The 20518-nt window shown below is 38.8% G+C and overlaps 1 protein-coding gene across 1 annotated transcript in view; it reads right to left on the bottom strand.

Moving 5' to 3' along the window:
* STAC (SH3 and cysteine rich domain) overlaps positions 1 to 20518 on the bottom strand; it is a 187153-nt gene that overhangs the window by 123069 nt on the left and 43566 nt on the right. The window lies entirely within an intron of this gene.

Genomic DNA, 20518 nt, shown 5'->3' with positions numbered 1-20518 from the left:
ATACAGTATATAAAAGAAAATTGCAGTGAGCTTCCATTTATTTTGAAGGGCACTCCAATGCATATCACACAGGCAGAAGCTGGGGTATAAGGTAAGTAAGGTAAGTACATTTTTTAACATTATTCGTAATGTGTATGTTCTTTTTAATGGAGTGTTTTTACACGGAGTCTAACTGATAAGCAAAACTTGCATTTTGATGCAAGTATCACTTTAGAAATATACTTTTGAAGACTCTGAAGGCTCCCATTTGTAACTCTATTAATCGTTTTCTATTATAAATACTGACAAGTTATTCTAGACTCAGTTTTACAGGTGTTTATTCTATATACTCATAACATTTCCAATAATGCCAATGTCCCTACTTACACCGTTGAACAATTTTCTGTATTCGTTTCTAAATATGTATTTTCTATGCTGCCAGTCTGCCTCACACCTAATTAAGGGTGACAGAGATAGCGATGCATGTAATTTAGATTTGTTGTTAATGTATACATATATTTTGATATGTTCCAGTGAATTTAAAATGTTTCCACATTTACATGTAGACCTGGTATATGTATTTATCTAATGTAGTAGATAATACAAAGTAGCCAAGGGTCTTCTTAGAGTTAGTAAGTGGTCATTGAAATTGATATTCAGTAATAAGCCACTGCTTAAAAAAAGGCCAAATGTAATACTATTGATTATATCTGCCACTATGGCAATCAATCCAGTTTGCACTATTAGAAAGGTCACACTAAACACCTTACAAAATAAAATATGGTATGAACCATCACTGGAAGCATTGTATAGGAAAATGTGATATAACATTTTGTGTAAGCAAATGCATACATCATTTAAAGCAAAAAAAAAAAAATGTCCAAGTCGTGGATGCTGATGTTACTGAACATGAAATATTATATACTATTAAAATGTTGAAACTCAGTAAACGGAACCGCTAGCTGAAAAGTATTTGTTTGAATGTTGATGTCAAAGGGGTGGAAATTGTGTGAGTCAACCATAAAATATCTATGTTTACGGATGATATCTTACTATTCTTAACTTCTCCAATAATCTCTCTTCCTAACCTGATTCATAACTTAAATAAATTTGCTATTCTTTCAGGTCTACAGGTAAATTAGTCTAAATTGAGAGCAATGTATGTCACCTTATCTCTGAGAATGGAATCCATCCTTCGGACCTCTTACTCAATGGACAGACATTTTACCTTACCTAGGCCTCACTTTGACATCAACTTATGATATGCTCTATAGGACCTTTTTGGTAAAACATAAAAGACGTGGTCACATCGGGTAAATAGACACCAAACATGTCAAGCCTTAAAATTGTAAAGAACGACCGCACTGAAAATTGGCCATAGGCAACGCTTAAAGCGCTTTTACCGCTCATCAGTTTAGTGTTATCAGTAATTAATGGACCTAAAATTATTGCTCACACTCCGACGTTCGTGGTTATATGTAACCAGTGCGGCACAATAGGCACAATCGTTGTTTTTGCACGTAGGCGCACCCGACGCATATCTGCATGTGTATGGGGGGGGGGGCGGAGGACTTAAAATGTTTTTTTTTCTTTTTTAATGCTTCTTTTTTTATGTTGATTGTTTAATTTTTGTATTATTTTTTTTTTTACACAACTTTATTGCTATTACATGGGGGGTTAAGAAGCCCCCTATGTGATAGCCAATTTACATGACAGAACCTCTTTATGAAGACATCAGGGTCTCCAAGACCCCTAATGTCACCTAGGGTCCCTCAGAGAAGCTGATGAAGCAGAGATATGCTTAATCAGCTTCTGTAGCTGGAAAGTGACACTGAATGCAGGAAGTGATGTAATATACATCACTTCCTGCATATTTCAAATGTAAAATACTTTTGGGTGCCTTTAGGTGCAATTTTGTTTTTCAAGATGTAGGTCTTACTTGGCTAGTTTAGGCCTATAAATGTACCTAGGCATATACATATAGCAAAAAGATTATATAGTTGTTTTGTAAATATAACCCCTGTAGCAACATCCAGAGGCCAGCAATTAGCTCCTAATGCCTTTAAAATACTAATAAAACCTGCAAGCTTAAAGTGACACTAAACTCAGGAGTTAAATCTTAAAAATAGATTGAAGTAGCTTAACCATTAACAAACATGTAGATTATGTGTGCATCACTCATGTGTAGATACTCAAATCATCTCTGAATTGGTGCTGACACTGTCCTTCCTTCTGGAGGGTGGCTACTTTTGTTTCCCATGGTCCCTGTGTGTGTTGTAAAGTAGCTACAGCTCCAAGTTTGCTCCTGTGATGGACTACAGTCTCAATACAAATTGGTAAACTGAATGTGAGATTGTAGTCCATCACAGGAGTGAGCTTGAAGTGGTGGCTACTTTACAACTTACAAGGGACCATGGGGAACAAAAGTAGCCACCATCCAGAAGCAAGGACAGTGTCAGCACAAATTTAGGTAAGATATGAGAATCTACAGCCGTGTGATACACAAATAAGTAAAATTTTTGTTAATAGTAAGGTACTTGAATGCATTGTTAAGATTTAACTCCTGACTTTAGTGTCACTTTCAAATTCCCTTTTTGCCTTCTCTGTCTGTGCAGAGGAGAGGTTGTGGAGCTGAGGAAGGGGAGACGAGGATAGATTTTTGTTCTTTGCAATGCATCAGAAATTAGTGTTGTCACGCCAAAGAGGAATTTAGGAGCATACTATATTTATGGCACATCAACAGTTCTTTATTCTTGTTGGCATCCAGCCCAAAGCAGCTGTGTGAATGAGTCCTAAAGGGATAAAACATGGGAAAATGTGCATGAATTGAAGAGATGTACAAAATATGTATTTTTTTTGTCCTAATATATGCGTGAGGATAGAAGTACCACTGGAAGCTGGTGATAAGAAGATGCGCTATACAGATTAGACAGCCAGTCCCCGAGTTACATACACCCGACTTACATACAACTCCTACTTACAAACGGAGGCTATTAGTGTACAGCAAAGGTAGTTGTAATGCTACCACGCTCCACAACAACCCAACATTTTCAAAATCCGATTGTCACAGGGACAGAAAGTGAGGTGAAATCTTCTGAACAGGGTCACACACAGCAAAACAAACTTTACAGGGGGTTAACCTTTTCCAATGCTATCCAAAACAAAAAAAACAGAATTTTTTTGGCTGGAGTTACACTTAAAAAATATATCTGTTCCAACTTACATACAAATTCAACTTAAGAACAAACCTACAGCCCCTATCTTGTTCGTAACCCGGGGACTGCCTGTACTGTATATGTGTACTCTACAGAGTTTACAATCTAGTGAATGTCTTTATAGCAGTAAATTTGTGGGTTTGGTTGAAAGCGCTGATGTTTGCACCTATCAGCTGTGTGTATGTAACTTTTATCGATAGAACTTTTATGTGACAGGAGTTTTATAAAATACATTGTCTTAAAAGGGGATCTCTACCCCAAAATGCTTGTCATTTTTGTGAAATGATACTACTCCTCTGCTTGCTTTAGTTTAATATTTCTACACTAATTTGTTATCTTGGTCCCTCTGTCAATATTCTCTATCCCAAAATTGCGTGTCTTACCTGGAATTCTCTTTAAAAGGGCCCTGTCCCCTACTTAAAATTGCAGGTAAAAGCACAGAACAATCAAGAACTGTAAATTATTACTTACAGCATTTTTTTCTTTAAAAAAATGACCTACCTTAGGAAGAGTCGATTCCATAGCACAGCCTTCTCCCTCATTGTATGTCATAGCTATTTTTTTCTTTTGGGAGTCTCTAATTAGTGTCTATGCTGGCCTAGCTGCTCCACCCCTTCATTCACCTCCCTATAATACCTTTTATGTAGCTGCTGGAGGAGTAAGGAAGGAATTAATACTAAACAGTGTCACTTGAGTCAAAGCTCTGAGTCTGCTGGGGCTGCTGACATCACATCCAAGATGTCGGCACCCAGAAGCAGTCTCTGGGCTTTTGGATGAGGCTTGCTCGGGTAAATAGCATGTCTAAACTATGCTAAATGTACATATAATCTCATGAAAGATTGTTGTTGAAATATGGTCTGGCAGTAGGGTTTCTTTAAACCATCATCAGCATGACATTGACTGCATGCTTCTTTTAGTATACGACAAACACTTGACTGGCATAGTTTTTCTTTAATGTAGAACCCCAGCTATAAGTTTTTGTTTATGTTTTAGATGAAGCCAGGAAGGGTTAGAGCCACTATCAGGTTTATATCATTTTCAGGTTTTTATCACTCACATATGACAAACAGTTCACATTCACTGACTGAGTCCTAGGGTCTGGGACTCTACAAGTTAGTACAGCAGAGCTGCAATTTGCAGTTTCACATAAAAAGTCAGAATGTACAGATCCTTCAAGTGTTAACTGAATGATACAGAAGCACATCACAAGAACAAAGACTGACACACTGATGAATTTTAATCCATAACCTAGTTCTCAATCACAGTCGACATAACAGGAAAATAGTCACGATTCTTCTTACAAGCAAGCCGCACTTCCATGGATATTCATAAGTTAAAGCAACTTGTAGTGATATAATGAATACATACTGTGAAACAAAACACCCATGTGTATAACACCTCTCATGCGTTTCACCGATCTGACTTAATCATAGTAGCGCCTCTATGATTAAGCCAGATCAGTGAAACGCATGGGAGGTGTTATACACATGGGAGTTTTGTTTCACAGTATGTATTTGTTATATCAATAAAAGTTGCTTTAACTTATGAAGATCTGTCGAAGTGCGGCTTGTTTGTAAAAAGAATCATATGTTGGAGGCGGAGGCGTGCCTATTTTGCCTGCACTTCTGGTGTGATTATTGCTTAGTATGGCTTGGTAATTGGAGCGGTCGACTGTTTGCACTGCAGGAAAAGAGTCACCTTTAAATTCCATCTCCATATAAAGTGAACGCTAGCACAACTGTTTTGGGATGGATTAATTTTAATCCAACATTAAGCTTTATTTTGCTTGAAGTTTTCCATTCCAAAATGTAGTACAACTAAAATCCCTTGTATGACAGTTTAAATGAGTACCCAATCCAGTTACAATAGGATGCACAAGCCTCATAAACAAAACTTAAAATGTCCTTAACCTTCCCTAACTCAGCCAAATCTTTTTTTTATTTGTGTCTCTCACACACCCTTCCCAGACATTGCAGCTCACAGTGGGGGGATTTCAGCAAAGGCAGTGTTATCAATCCAGAAATCAGTCAGAAAGACTAGGTGTGGCCAGGTGCTGACTGACCAGCTGACTGACCAGCTACAGCAGTCTCAATGCAGATAGCCACACCCCCTGCAATGCTTATTTCATCCTACTGTATTGCAAGCAGGCATAGCCTGCACGAGATTGGCAACTCTGCTCTGTATTGAGGAGCAATGCAGCACCATTTCCACAGCATCACAGCAAGCTGTATTAGGTAGGCTTTACTGGCAGGATCAACACGTGTTTGTGGGATTTGCAGTGGAACAAAGAGAAAACTGCGTGTGCAGATATAGGTATAATTAAGTGCTGCAGCCAATATATATTTTTTCATGAGAGGTCATAGCTCTACTTTAATTAGGGAGAAAATTTAAATAATGTAAAGCTGAACTCCGTGCATTTTACACTTTATTTAAATATTTTACTCAACAACCGCAAAGGATATAAATTTACTTTGTGTGCACAAAATTCCTTGGCAAAACCAGATAGTACCTTGTAGCAATTAGATCCTCACTGTGCTGCACATAGTCAGAGAGACTATGCACAGGGAGCTGAGCTTTGGAAGGAACCGAGCAGGTCCACCCACTAGGGGGTGGATACAGGACCAGTCATCCTGCACAAGGAGAGAGAGCAGCGGTGACTGGTCTTCATTACAGGAAGCTCCTGTGCAGATTTACACTAGATTGCTGCACATATCTAGAAAAAAAATACACAAATATTTCAGTAGGAATGTACAGCAGGAATATATGTTCCTCTTGCATTTAGACCATTTTCTGGTTATCCTGGAATTCAACTTTAAAGGGACCTAAGATACTTTTGGCAATGCAAATAGAACCTTACAGTAAGTTTCCATTTGCACAGGTTTTTCAGAAGGGCTATGGACAGTGCTGGAGTGTAACATCTCTATTAAAGAGATAACATTTCTTACTTGCTGCTTCCAGCTGCAGGCCTTACTTGACGTGATCTGAGCTACTTACAAGTTTACTTAAAGAGGAAATTCCCTGGCTGTGAGATTCAGGTGAGTATATCTTTGGGTTTTTTGCACCTAGCCTAAAACGAGCACTTAACCTTGCAGTGCAGGGGTAGCCCCACTGCAATGATTAAGACAATTTGTTCCCTGAGTTCTTCTTTACCCATGCCATTATAAAAAGTCGCACCCATTAAAACATATCCAGCAAGGCATGCCCACTTTTCACCCTGGTATGCAAAGGAGGGCATTCACCATAAAAGTTGGTCTTGTTTAACCTTTGTGCTGACATTCTGGTCCATTATCAGGTAAGAACAGCATGATTCATAAAATAAAACATTAAATTGATTAGAAACCTACCCATGTAAACCTTCAACTGAACAAAACAAAAGTATACCAGTAGCCAGAAAAAAGAGCAACAAAAGCAAGTTTCTTTACTAACATAATCCTTGATAAATTAATTATAAAACCAATGCTCACAGTTCACAGCTGTGAGTCACCTTCTCTTTGCTTTTAAAATGGGATTTCTAATGGCTTAGCAGGGGATATAGCAATCAAACCTCATTAGTGCATCTAAAGAGAGAAAATTATAGAATCGTGATGTGTCTAGAACGACATTCATTATTGATTCGACATGTAATTTAGAAGTATGGCACCAAGCCAATTAAATCAAATCTTTTATCTTATTTTGCCCAGACACTTACTACACACGAATATATAAATTTTTTTAAATGTACAAATAATCAGCTTTTAATGTTTATCTTATGTCTTAGAACAAGTGGTTACTTATTCATCTATGAAATGCATTTTGAGCCTCTTTTAGCCAGAGGAGACGAGAGAAATAATTAAATCAATGTGATGTGCAGTATTGAAGCTCGGGGAGTTTTCATACAGCGTACTGTATAAGATGAATCGGGAAGCTATGCATTATCTGGTTTTCCTTGCCAGAATGGCTATTTCCTCTCCAAGCACAGCATTCATTTCAAAACCCTACTAAGTGGGGTTGATTTACTAAAAGAGTAGAGAATCTTCACTTTGCAAAGTGAATGATCAATTAGTTTACTGAATAAGGCAAAGATGTGTATCCAATCATGTGCAAGCAACAATGTTTATTTTAGCAAATCAACCCACACAGATAACTGCTTGATCCTCAGTTGATTTCTGTTTTTTTATCAACTTAAGCTAGAGCTTACTAAAGTAGGGTATACATTAGGGATGCACCGATATATCGGCGCCGAAACATATCGGCCGAAAATGGCACTTTTGGCATAATGCCGAAAGAGCCATGTTTCGGCCGATACTTCGGCGCATCCCTGGTTTCTTTTCTCCCCGCTGGCCGCTGAAAAGAAAGTGACAGCCGGCCGAACGCTGCGGTGGAGAGCTCTGTGATTGGGCGGCGTCTCCTCCCACACCGCTCTGCCGCCTATCACAGCCCGGCAGAGCGGTGTGGGGACGGAGACAGCGCTGTCACAGGAGGCTGGGCTTTCCTCTCTACACCGCTCGATCAGCCTCCTGTGACAGCGTGTCAGAGAGAAAAGCAAGGTACACACACTCAGCGATCACTGATCGCTGAGTGTGTGTACATAATTGAGGATATGGTATGTTAACTATATCTAAAAATAAATATTAAAAAGTTTATAAAAAATAAAATATTTAAAAAAATTAAAAACATTTTCGGTATCGGTTTCGGCCTAACATTTTTTTAAATTTCGGTTTTGAAATTTCCATTTCGGAGCACCTCTAGTATACATGGTTCGAATTTCTATCAATGAGTGTGGTGCAATCGACAGTCGAAAACGACACTGTTCCTGAAAATTTTCGAAGGAGCATGCTGGAATTTTTTTTGATCAAACAAATTTCTAACACTGAACACATTAATTCCAAAATAGAATGTTAAATAAAAGCGAAAAATTCAATGAAATTTCTAACGACAATCGGCAAGTTTCTGATGCCAGTATCGAACGTTCCGACTGTATTTTTTTTAACAAACAGTCGTGCAAAAATCTACCTTTGTATATCCTACTTAAGTCCATGTAGTAACCAACACCATTACAATGGTAATGGTCCCTTCCCCAGGGCAGCTTGGAACCCTTTTCCTTTGGAATAAAAAACACTTCTGAAGAAACTTGTGATGTAAAACGTGTGGTGACCTTGTAAGCTAAAAATTGTCATTGTGTGAATACTTTGCAAAAATATAGTGTGAGGTTCCCCTTTTTAATTTCAACAACATTGATGCAAAAATTGATAGATTTGGTGATGCAAAGGCCTGGAGCGTCTATAAGTATTTTAATTACAGTGCAAGCCTTTATGCATAGACATTAGTGGGTGGGAATTATTAAGCAGTAAGGGAACACTTGAAGTTGATGTGTTGTAAGCAGAAAAAATGGGCAAGCGTAAGCATAAGAATTTGAGTGACTTTGAAAAGGGTCAATTTGTGATGGCAAGACAAGGGTCAGAGCAACACTAAAACTGCAGCTCTTGTGGGATGCTCCCAGTCTGCAGTGGTTAGGACCTACCAAATGTTGTCCAAGGAGGAAAACAGGCAGCAAGTTAAGGGCTTACTGATAGGGAGCAAAGGCTGGCCTGTGTAGTCTGATAAAACAGAAGAAGAGTAGAGTAGAAGAGCCTCTGTAGCGCCAATTGCTAAAAATGAATGCTGGTTCTGATAGAAAGGTGTCTGAACACACAGTGCATCACAGTTTGTTGTGTATGGGGCTCTGTAACTGCAGACTGGTCAGACTGCCCATGCTGACTGCTAAAAGGGCCTTCAATGGGGACATAAGCATCAGAACTGGACCACAGAGCAATGGAAGAAAGCAGCCTGGTCTAATGAATAACGTTTTCTTTTACGTCATGTGGATGGCCAGGTGCGTGTGTGTGTCATTTACCTGGAGAAGAGATGGCATCAGGATGCTCTATGGCAAGGGTGCCCATTAGGTGGATCCCCCCTGCTCTCCCCATTTGTATGCAGCAGGGATCCGAGGAGAAGTGAAGGAACCCCCTGTGTGCGTGGCCAAGCGGCGGAGGATAGGTACATATCAGTGCTATGTTCCTAAACTCTGTGCAAGACAAACACTGGAGCGATCAGCTGATTACTCCAGTGTTTATAACTGGGGATACATTGTACTATGTATCCCCAGCTATGAATGAGCAGGATGTGATTTACATCACTTCCTGTTCATTCATGAGTTTCTGAATGGGGAGAAGCACTCTGTACAGAGGCTCCTCCCCATTCAGAAACTGGATGATAGTAAATAGTTTCTGAATAAATTCCTTTCATTTAGAACAGAGGCTGCAGAAAAAGAGATTGAGGGCTTTGTGTCCTCAATTTCTTTTTCTATTTTACAACCCTAATATTTCCCAAAAGCCCCCCAAGAGTTATAAAAAAAATTAAAAATTTGAGTCTCCACCATCTGGTCCATGAAATTGTCGCGCAACATGTTTAGAAATCGCCCCGCCTTTGCCGAACCCGAAGTTCCATTGGCCCAATTGATGTCTGGGTAATTGAAGTCACCCATCACGACTACATTGCCCTCTCTTCCAGCTATTCCTATCTGTGAGTGAAGATTGACTTCTCCCTCTTCCCCTATATTTGGAGGTTTATAGCAAATACCCACGAGAAGTTTACGGCTAGTGTCCGTCATATCTAGCTCCAGCCATAGGGTTTCCACGTCTTCCCCATTATTTGACGCGATATCGTCCCTTGTATGCACATTTAGATTATTTGTTACGTAAATGCAAACGCCCCCCCCTTCTCCCCCCTCTGTCCCTCCTAAACAGGTTATACCCCTCTATATTAGTAGCCCAGTCATGCGTGCTGTCCAGCCAGGTTTGTATTGAAATCAATGGCACCGCAGCCATGCCTCCCACCCACAGTGCGATCGCTAACGCAGGCACATTGGTGCCTGCATCCTGGTCCAATGAGATCTGTAAAAATAGTGCTTGTAGCATTTTTGCGGATCGCACTGGACTGGAACGCAGGCACTAACGTGGGTGAGGGGCCTGCCTGCGGTGCCTGGCTGCGGTGCCATTGACTTCAATGCAAAGCCACGCCCCCTCCTGCCCCTGATGCAGGTATTTTTTTGCTGGTAGATCTCATTGAGCTCATCATTTGAAAAGTAGATCTCCAGACGAAAAATTGTGGGCGCCCCTGCTCTATGGGAACAAGGTAAGCCTGCGGAGGCAGTGTGATGCTTTGGTCAATGTTCTGCTGGGAAACCTTGGGTCCTGCCATTCATGTGGATGTTACTTTGACACTTTGACACATACCACCTACCTCAACATTGTATTAGACCAAGTTCATCCCATCATGATGGCAGTGGCCTCCTTCAGCAGGATAATGCGCCCTGCCACACTTAAAACATGGTTAAAGAATGGTTTTAACGAGGTCAATGAGTTTGAGATGTTTGCCTCCAAATTCTCCAGATCTCAGTCCAATCAAGCAACTATGGGAAGCACTGGATAAAAACAAGTCTGATTCATGGAGGCCCCACCTCGTAACTTACAGGTTGAATCGATGCCTCAACGAGTCGGCAAAAGGGGACCTACTCAATAGGTGGTCATAATGTTATGGCTGATTGGTGTGTATATATATACAGTGTGATTTCGGGATCCATAGGAGGGCAAACAATTTGGTCTCATTGTATTTGAGATGGCAGTCAGTTTGACCACAGTCAGGGGCGGTCCCTATGATGTGCCTTAATTTTTTTTCTTAATCGCCTACTTATGACGATGACGCTTTACCCAAATCTCAGATAATCAAGATCTCTGCTTTGTCCTTCAATGAATACAACAGAAAAATAATTTTTGTTTTAAATGGATGCAAAACAATCAAAGCAGGTGACCTTAAATATTATGTAAATATATACATTTAAAAGGCTTAAAGTAAAACCCATGCGGCTGACATCCAGTGTTAAAAAAGCCATAAAGAATAAGAACAGGGCTTTAAAAAATATAAAAATGAAGGAACACTGTTATCATTTGAAAGCTACAAAGAATATAGCAAAATATGTAAAAAGGAAATAAAGATCTCAAGGATTCAAAACAAATGATAGGTTTCAAAAGATTGCAAGATTAACCCCCCCAATGTTTTTAAAAATATATTAATAGTAATGAAAAATCAGTTCTGAGCATGTGGGCCCCTTACAAGATAACTCAGAGTTGGTAACTGGGGACAAAGATAAGGCAAATCTATTCAAAAATTCTTCAGATCTGTGCACACCAAGGAACAGGATGTCACTCAAGTCAATAATGGCAGTGCCATAGCTTCCAATAGACCACAATGGCCTACTCTTGTTATGGTCCAGAAACAGTTAGACAAATTAAGGTGAACAAAACACCTGGATCGGATGGCTTACACCCACTTGTCCTCAAAGAATTGAGCTGTATAATTTCAAAGCCATTGTATCTAATTTTTAGAGACTCTGTAAGAACTGGCTTGGTACCGATGGATTGGTGAAGGCTAATGTGGTGCCTATATTTAAAAAGGGACCCAAGTATTTACCAAGTAATTACAGACCTGTAAGCTTAACTCCAATAGTTGGGAAGATACTTGAAAGTTTGATCAAGGATCACATGCACTTGTTTTTGCTTGAAAATAATATTTTAGGCAATAGTCAGCACGGATTCACAAAAGACAGAAGTTGTCAAACAAACCTACTTTCTTTTTATGAGGAAATGAGTAAAACATTGGATAGAGGAATGGCTGTGGATATAGTATACTTGGACTTTGCAAAAGCGTTTGACACAGTTCCCCACATGCGGCTAATGTAAAAGTTAAGATCAGTAGGTATAGAGTATTCAATCTGTAATTGGATAGAAAACTGGCTTAAAGACTGTAATCAGAGAGTGGTGATCAATGATTCATACTCTGAATGGTCTGAGGTTGTTAGTGGTGTCCCCCAAGGTTCAGTGTTGGGCCCCTTACTGTTAATCTAAGTATAAATGACATAGAGTTGGGGATTAAAAGTACCATTTCTGTGTTTGCAGATGACACCAAGCTATGTAGTGGAATACAGTCCTTACATGATGTCTCCAACTTACAAGCAGATCTGAATGCACTGTGTGATTGTGCATCTATTTGGCAAAAGAGGTTTAATGTTGATAAATGTAAAGTTATGCACTTGGGGACTAAAAACATGCATGCTTCATACAGTGACGTAACAACCGGGGGGAGGGGGGGGCACTTGCCTCTACAATGACAAGCCGCATTTTCTAAAGCAAGCAAAATACTTTCTTGTATTAAAAGGGGTATAGACTCCAGACATAGAGACATAATCCTGCCCCTGTACAAAGCATTAGTAAGATCTCATCTAGAATATGCAGTTTAGTTTTGGGCACCAGTTCACAAAAATGATGTTGTGCAACAGGAGAAAGTGCAGCGAAGGGCAACTAAACTCATAAGAGGCATGGGGGAACTCAGCTATGAGGAAAGATTAGCTGACCTGAATTTGTTCTCTCTGGAGAAGAGGCGATTAAGGGGGGACATGATCACTATGTATAAATACATAAACAGTCCATATAGTGAGCTTGGTGCTAAATTATTCACTTTAAGTTCACTGCAAAGGATAAGGGGGCAACTCTTTGCGTCTGGAGGAAAAGAGGTTTAACCTTTGCATACGGAAATAATTCTTCATAGTTAGAGCTGTGAAAATGTGGAACAGACTCCCCCAGGAGCGGTTCTAGCTAGCTCAGTTAACTATTTAAAAAAAAAAATCTGAATGTATTCCTAAACGCACAGAATATTACTGGATATTGAGGTATGTTAAGCCCCAGAGATTGTTGATCCAGGGAATATCCGACTGCCTTATGGGAACAGGAAGGAATTTTTCTCCCTGTTGGAAAAAATTTAACCATACCTAATAGGATTTTTTTCTGCCTTCCTCTGGATGAACAGTGGGTAACTGTGGGTATAGCATCCTGTTTTAGGATTTTCTTCTTTTTTCCCCTCTTATCTCTATAGGTTAAACTCAATGGACTTGTGTCTTTTTTCAACCTGACTAATTATGTAACTATGTCAACAAGTGAAGAATTTTACAAAATGTGTCCCATATTATTCTACAAACCTATGCCAATGCCCAAATTTCAGAGCAAATGCTCAATTCAAATAAAAGTGAAAACCTCATAACCTGTGGGGCTTAACATATGTGACTGTTACTATTTGGCGGTGCCTCATGCATGACTGATTTCCGCTCACCAGCCAGAGATCACCAGAGATCACCAGATGAGGGTTTTTTTTCTTCAATGAGCACTTCCGCGATTTATGCACCATTTATTGGTCTCTCCCTTCTGCCTTAATGTCACTACAGAACACAATTGCCATAGTTGTCTTCCTTCAACATGGGTCCCAGTAAGTGGTATTAAAGTGAAACTAAATTGAAAAAAAAATCGTGAGCAGGCAGGCTCTTTATTTTATAAGAGACATGCTATGTTGCTGCTGTAATAAAACAAAACTTACATGCCTTTTCGCAATATTCTTTAGAACACACACTGAGCCGCGCATGCAGTGTACATTTTTGGTATACCTCGGTGCCAGAAAGAATGAACTCCCATGTGCATGCCCCTGAGTTATGTAATTCTGGCCTGGCCAATCAAGACGGCTGAAGATTCTGTACCCAGAAGAAGACCAGACAAAGATGATGCAACTGGCAAAAGAGCGAGGGGAGGTGAGTTTAGTTCGTCTTTAGACCGTGACCTCATTCAGACTACAGAGACTGAAATGAATGATTCTCTGTGCTCTGTAAAGCACAGTGTAATATGTCAGTGCTATATGAGAAATAAACAAAAATTAAACTGATATCAAATAGTCATTCTAAGTGGGCATGTGGTAAGAAGAGACATTGTTCAAAATTATAGGCTAATGTTACTTGTGAAAAACACACTTTTTCTATTACTATTCTCATTCAGGAAAAAACTATCAAAATGTCAACAAAGTAGATTGCAGGATTAAAATAGATGTAACCCTACCAGAATGACATTTACATTACTAAAGCATTGTGTATCAGAAACATTTGCCATTTTTGTTTCTTAATACAATTCTTGTTCTCATCGTTTCCCCTCTTAAAAAATTCTCATCTCACTTGAAGTTTATCTTGTTTGAGTTGTTTATTTGAACAGAAATGTCAGATACAGCCAACGCAGCTGCATAGGACCATAACAAGGTTCAAACACTACACACATACTGTTATAATCGGCTTGCCTCCTCCATGAAGTGCTCCACCATTTTTTCAGATTTATATCAAAACGGAATCCTACTCCTGCTGGTCCAGCACTATCACATATTTACTTGTTCTTACTTTTTGTCATCCTTTGTTGCATCTCAATGCTGCTGATCTCTGGCAACATCTCTGGAGCCAATTCCTTCAGTTCAGCTCATTCAATTTGCTTGAGTTCATGGCTGCATGGCATTTAACTAGTTGGGTTTTCTGATTGTGATAATTGTGGACCATGTCTAACTTATGCGTGTTGAAATGGCCATGTGTACTTTCCATCAGAAACCCATGTTACAGGGGGGCAACTGAGGAGGACAGTTGGGAGATAGGGACAGAGTGTCGTCACCTTATAACAGGAAATGCCTGAACAAGGACCGCAGGATCATTAGGTATTATCTTAATAAAAGCTGCAGACATATTAAAAAATATTTAAATTACATTTACATGTAAAAGTGTATATGAGATTTTACATAGTACAATTTAAGTGCACATATCTAACAGCCTGCAAAATGGCTTAGTTTAGTTGAATCTAATTTGTCAAATCTATGGCAGCCCTAAGTCTTATAAAAACTACTGTATAGTAAAGGTCACAGACTAAGGAGATTGCATATCTGAGGCTCTCAATTAATGAAAGAATATGTGATGCTGAATCACACTTAGCATCTGTTTGCTGGATGGGTACTGCACATGCTATGCTGAATGTGATGTCACTTTAAATGAATGCCTACACTATGAATACTATCTTGGAAAAAATAACTACATCTAAATATCATGGTTGTTTGTTTCGCAAAATCTGCTCTTCCGGCTACTGTTAAAATCCATCTCAGTGTTGGAAAAACACTGCTATTCTAACATGTAAACAGCTCAAATTTCCGGCAACTACTGATTAGCAGCGTGTACAATTTCAAGACAATTACAGTAGTTAATAATTTAATACAATTTAATGTGGTTATTACATCCCCTGGGACCTCTTGCACTATTAGTTATACATAGCCAACTGACAGCATTCAAGAAACTTGCAGACCGGAAAAATGCCAAGAAGGAATTATATGCTTCAGTGGTAAAATAATAATTGGAATTTCAGTGTAAGAGTGGCTTAATGTATTCTTATATAATGCATCTGTAATATAACTATCGCCTGCAGTTGTACATCAGTGCTTAATATATGCTTTAACTCAGCGCACCTGTAGAAACTACACACATCGCATTACTCGTTACAGACGAGTACCTCTTTATAAAATGCCACTTACGCTAATTTGTTGTCTAAATTACCAGCATTGTTACATACATGGTTTTCTAAATTGCTCCATAGATCCGATTTAAAAAGAGTTTATATTTAACCTCTGGATTGTATTATATATATGTTATTACACTTGCCTTTGCTGTGGTGTTACTTAGCAACCTTTAAATTTATCACTTGAATAAGCACAACCATTCATTTTCACCTTTCCGAGCTGATTATGGTACAATGTACTGGCTGCCTAATCAAACGCTGTTGTCATTTAGCTGACAGGTTTGAACATGTGATATAAGACTGTGGTGTTTAATCTCTTCATGTTGGGGCCCCAGGCATCACTTGCCATTTTTTTCTGAATTCCCAAGAGGACGTGTTTTTGTTGATAGGGGCCAATATATTGCCATTTTTAAGAAGCTGATGTTCGAAATGTAAATCAGTCTATACAGAACTCTATGTAGCTAACATTAGAACTGTCATGAGACCAGGCTAAGACTCAGTTGCAGTCAACAGTGCCTAAAACATTACTAAAACTGCTAAACCAATTATAATTTTCATCAGTTACAAATGTTCATGCATTCCCATACTCCACAGCATGGCATTTAAGTGACACTAAACTCAGGAGTTAAATCTTAAAAATGTATTTAAATACCTTAACCATTAACAAAAATGTACCTTACTTGTATATCACTCAGCTATAGAGCCTCAAATCATCTCTGAATTGGTGCTGACACTGTCCTTCCTTCTGGAGGGTGGCTACTTTTGTTCCCATGGTCCCTGAGTGTGTAGCCACTGCTTCAAGCTCGCTCCTGTGATGAACTACAATCCCAATTCAAATTAGTAAACTAAATGTGAGATTGTAGTACATCATGGGAGCGAGCTTGGAGTGGTGGCTACTTTACAACAGACACCGTGACCATGGTGAACAAAAATAGCCACCCTCCAGAGGGAAGGACAGTGTCAGCATGGATTCAGAGATGATTTGAGGCTCTAAAGCTGAATGATGTGCAAATAAGCTACATTTGTGGTAATAGTTTAGGTACTTGAATGCATTTTTAAGGTTAAACTCCTGAGTTTAGTGTCACTTTAAGGATTAAATCCCAATTCAAGCTAAAACTATTTTTGATTTGTTTTGGACAGAGTGGAGAAGGTGGAGTGGAGAACCTTTGTTAGATTTGTATCACTGTCTGTTTCCCCACAGGGGGTATCTTTCCATACTTCCAATCACGGTCACAGGGGGGTCAGAGGGGGAGAAAGTAATGTTAAATCTCTGCACCAGAGACAGCAGAAAATACATATTTATTAGTACAGCAGCTAACAGACAGCAGTAAAACACCATCAGTACTAATTATCCACACTAGATTCACAACCAAAAAACATGAATTGACAGAAGTTGGGCTTTAAACCATCTCCCTAAGTTCCCATATACATTAAGTAACACATATGTGTAACATTTATATTAAATAAGAACAATGACTACCAAATCCTGTTTCTCAGTGCCAGTCACCCAAGGCTGTTTTAAAAAACAACTGTACTGTTAATATCGATCTTGCCTTGACCTCCTCTATTGGAGCTATCTGTTGTAAAGGAAGCTATTTTCTTCCATTCTGCTCTGTAAAATGATTCAAGGTAGCACTTTCTTATGTTACCATGAGAGCAGGAAAATAGTTTTGTATGAGTGATATGGGGAACATAAGCAAAGATTCACTATACTACAATTTACTTGCCTTCCGTACTTAAGGAGTTGAGGTTACCATGCTTCCAATGAGACCATGGGGGTGATTTACTAACCTAAACACACGCACGCACTAGGTGCGTGTGATTTTTACACAGCAAAACGTATTTATCAACCAAAAAGTCTCTAAAAGCATATTTCCACTAATGCCATATATGGAAAAATCATGCACATGATGCATATATAATGCTGCTTCACAGTTTAGACAAAAATGGTTAGCTCATGCATTTACATTCCTGCATTCATCAACGCAAGCAACACAATGTAGAGCTAATTTACACAACATCACCTTGTAATTCATGCAGGGCTTTGCACAACACACCTGCTGGGTGTGTACACACTACAAAGGTGTCTAGATTCCACCAATAGATCATGCTGGGAGGGATCACACTACAGAGGTGTATACTTGTTTTTGGCGTGTTTATAGGTTAGTAAATCAACCCCCATATATCCAGTCTCTTCCAGGGAATGAGTAAAGGGGTACATTAGTACACCTTAACTATTTCTATAGAGTTAAAAGACACACACGTGTCTTTAAACTCAACATTATAAATTCATAAATCAAATAAAAATTACATATTTACCAGCTTTTAGAATGTTTATTAATGTCCCCAGAAATAAATTCAGCATCAATCATGGTGTCTAGCGAGGTAATCGGTGGGAGTGTGGTGTGTACAGCCCACCCAAATTCTGACACCAATGACTTCAATGATGTTCAGATTCAGGTTTGTTGTTTTTGTTGATTTTTAGCTTGTCCAGCCATTGGGTACATCACATACAAACATGTTCAAACAAATACTAGTCATCATGTCACTTAATGCATGGTTGTTACAGAAACAAGCTGTGTAAGAAAGGTAAGGAGTGTGGTTACATGACTTATTTACCATAGAGTAAAAGCTGCTGGTAGGCAAGTCAACATATAAGTAATTAAAAAAAAATTTAACTAACAATGAGCATATTGTTCAGACAGAATGGGGCGATTGGGCACACTTTATTACAAACAGGACAAAATGATACAGAAATGTTAATAATGATGTCTTTATTTATGCAGCATTTATCCTGAAAATTTCTGTCACCTGCGTTCACCAAGCTAAAAGCATAAACAGACCATTCTAATTAGTCCATATGTGTAATCATTTCCAATTATATCCCAGACTCTGTTTAAGTACCGCACAGCATATCTTATACATACCGATTACCATTTCACAGTAGTGCAATTTAAACAACGGTATATATTCTCAGTTTAAAACACTGACAGATGTTTTCTGAATCTGCCAACACTGGACAGCTTCAAGACTGCTTAATAAAACATCTTAATAAATTAAGTAGCACAGGTTTTTTTATGCTCATGTCATATTTGCTTATAATTTTGCTTGCCAGGACTACTGTTATACATCACACAAATGCATGATTTTCAATGTCTGGATGTTAACAAACTCTTTGAACAGTAGATCAAACAGTTTTTTTTTTCCATTGGTACCTTTGTTACCTTTATTTAGACTGTGCTGCTTGTGAGTGCTGGAGAAATATATGCAATAATGAACCAGGGAGCACTGGCACACAACAGACTTGTGATCAGACACAGGGTAACATGGAAATGTTTCAATCCAGTCTTTGCTATAAAATAATATTGAATCCTGGATACTGTTTTTTTGTTAATTAGGAAACATTAACTTTTTTTCTTGTTTTCTTTTTTTTTTTGCAGGGCTGTTATAAATAAGAGGTATCTAGATCATTGGGCCATATTTATAAAGTTTGGCCTAATCCAAAAATAGTCACTTTTACCTGCATTCATGCTCATCTTCTTGTGGGATTCAAATACATTTCCAGGGGTTGCTAAGTAGGGCAAATGTGGGTATGTGCAAATTTAGATCTTAGTGTAAAATCACATTTTTAAATACAGTGAACTTTTGCTGAATAAGGGCTTAAAGTAGTATTACACCCTCAAACCTTTTTTTCCAGTAATGAATCCAGATCAAACGAATATACATTGCCCAGCAAAGTATTCCTGTACATTTCTGTCCAAGCACCTACAGTCATCATGTTTCTAAACAGTTGGCTTCCACTATCTCAGCTCTGCTCCCTTGAACTTCCTGTCCAAAACAAGATCACAAGGGGCAGCACAGTCTCCAGGAGCTCTCCATCTACTATCTTGAAGACGAAAGGAAGGAGGAGAGAGGAGCAGGGAGCAGGGGAATGGATTGCCTTGCTGTGCCTAAATGTTTATGGAGACACACACATCTTGCTAGCACAAACAAGGGTAGCTCCATAGGACCCTGCAAGGGAAAGAAGACACCCTTAAGCGGGATATCAGGGCCAGTGCTCAGAGGACCAGCCAATTCTGCAGTAAACTTTTAACTTTTAAACATCAAGCAGCAGCATCAATTGTAAGTGATTTAATAAACATTTGAAATAGCTTAAAAACCTTTTGACTTTAATAAGAACCAGTGAAGAATAGGAATTTGTAATATCCTAAATCTCCACTCTTTTGTTTTAATAGCAGCATAGTCTTACTGTTCAGGGATATGTGTGTGTGCTGTTTTTCACTTGTATTCTGTCCCTGTCAGAGCATAAATATTAGCCCTCTTTTAAGCAATTAACTTCTTGCAGATTAACTTATTTCCTGTCTGAGCTCTAGGCTTATAGGTGACAATCTAATCATGTCGATGGAAGAGGGTAATACTGTCAACTGTGTGTTATCAGTACTGCACTCATGCAGGGTATAATTGTGATTTACTAATTAATACTTAAGCTGCCAAAACACCTTACCATTTTTCTTCTTCATCCCACAGGCTAAACCACTCGATTTCCCCATCCTCATTAAAGAGCGTGGATGGAGGAATCTTCCCTGCCAGCTATTGAATTCAGACAGCTGTGGTCCACAGATTTCAGAATACCAGATTGGCTGACAAATCTTCACCTGGCAGTGCCACTAATGGATAGAATTTTGTCTGATTCAGCAGGAAACAGGCAACATTTAAACTGTGTACGGCCTGCTTTCATCGGGAGAGAATACAAGCATAACAAACCCTAATAAAAAATCAAGTAATTTGAAAAATGCATATGGAATAATGGATAAATCAATGATTCACTAACTTCAAGGAGGGATGAATAACTGTTTATTAGATCATATGTAACTTTAGGAATATGCCCTCGTGTAT

Source organism: Nanorana parkeri, unplaced genomic scaffold (genome assembly GCF_000935625.1).
Source record: "Nanorana parkeri isolate BGI_ZX_2015 unplaced genomic scaffold, ASM93562v1 scaffold304, whole genome shotgun sequence".
NCBI classification, from domain to species: Eukaryota; Metazoa; Chordata; class Amphibia; order Anura; family Dicroglossidae; genus Nanorana; species Nanorana parkeri.
The sequence above is the reverse complement of the archived record's forward strand: the minus strand, read 5'-3'. Positions and strand labels throughout refer to the sequence as shown.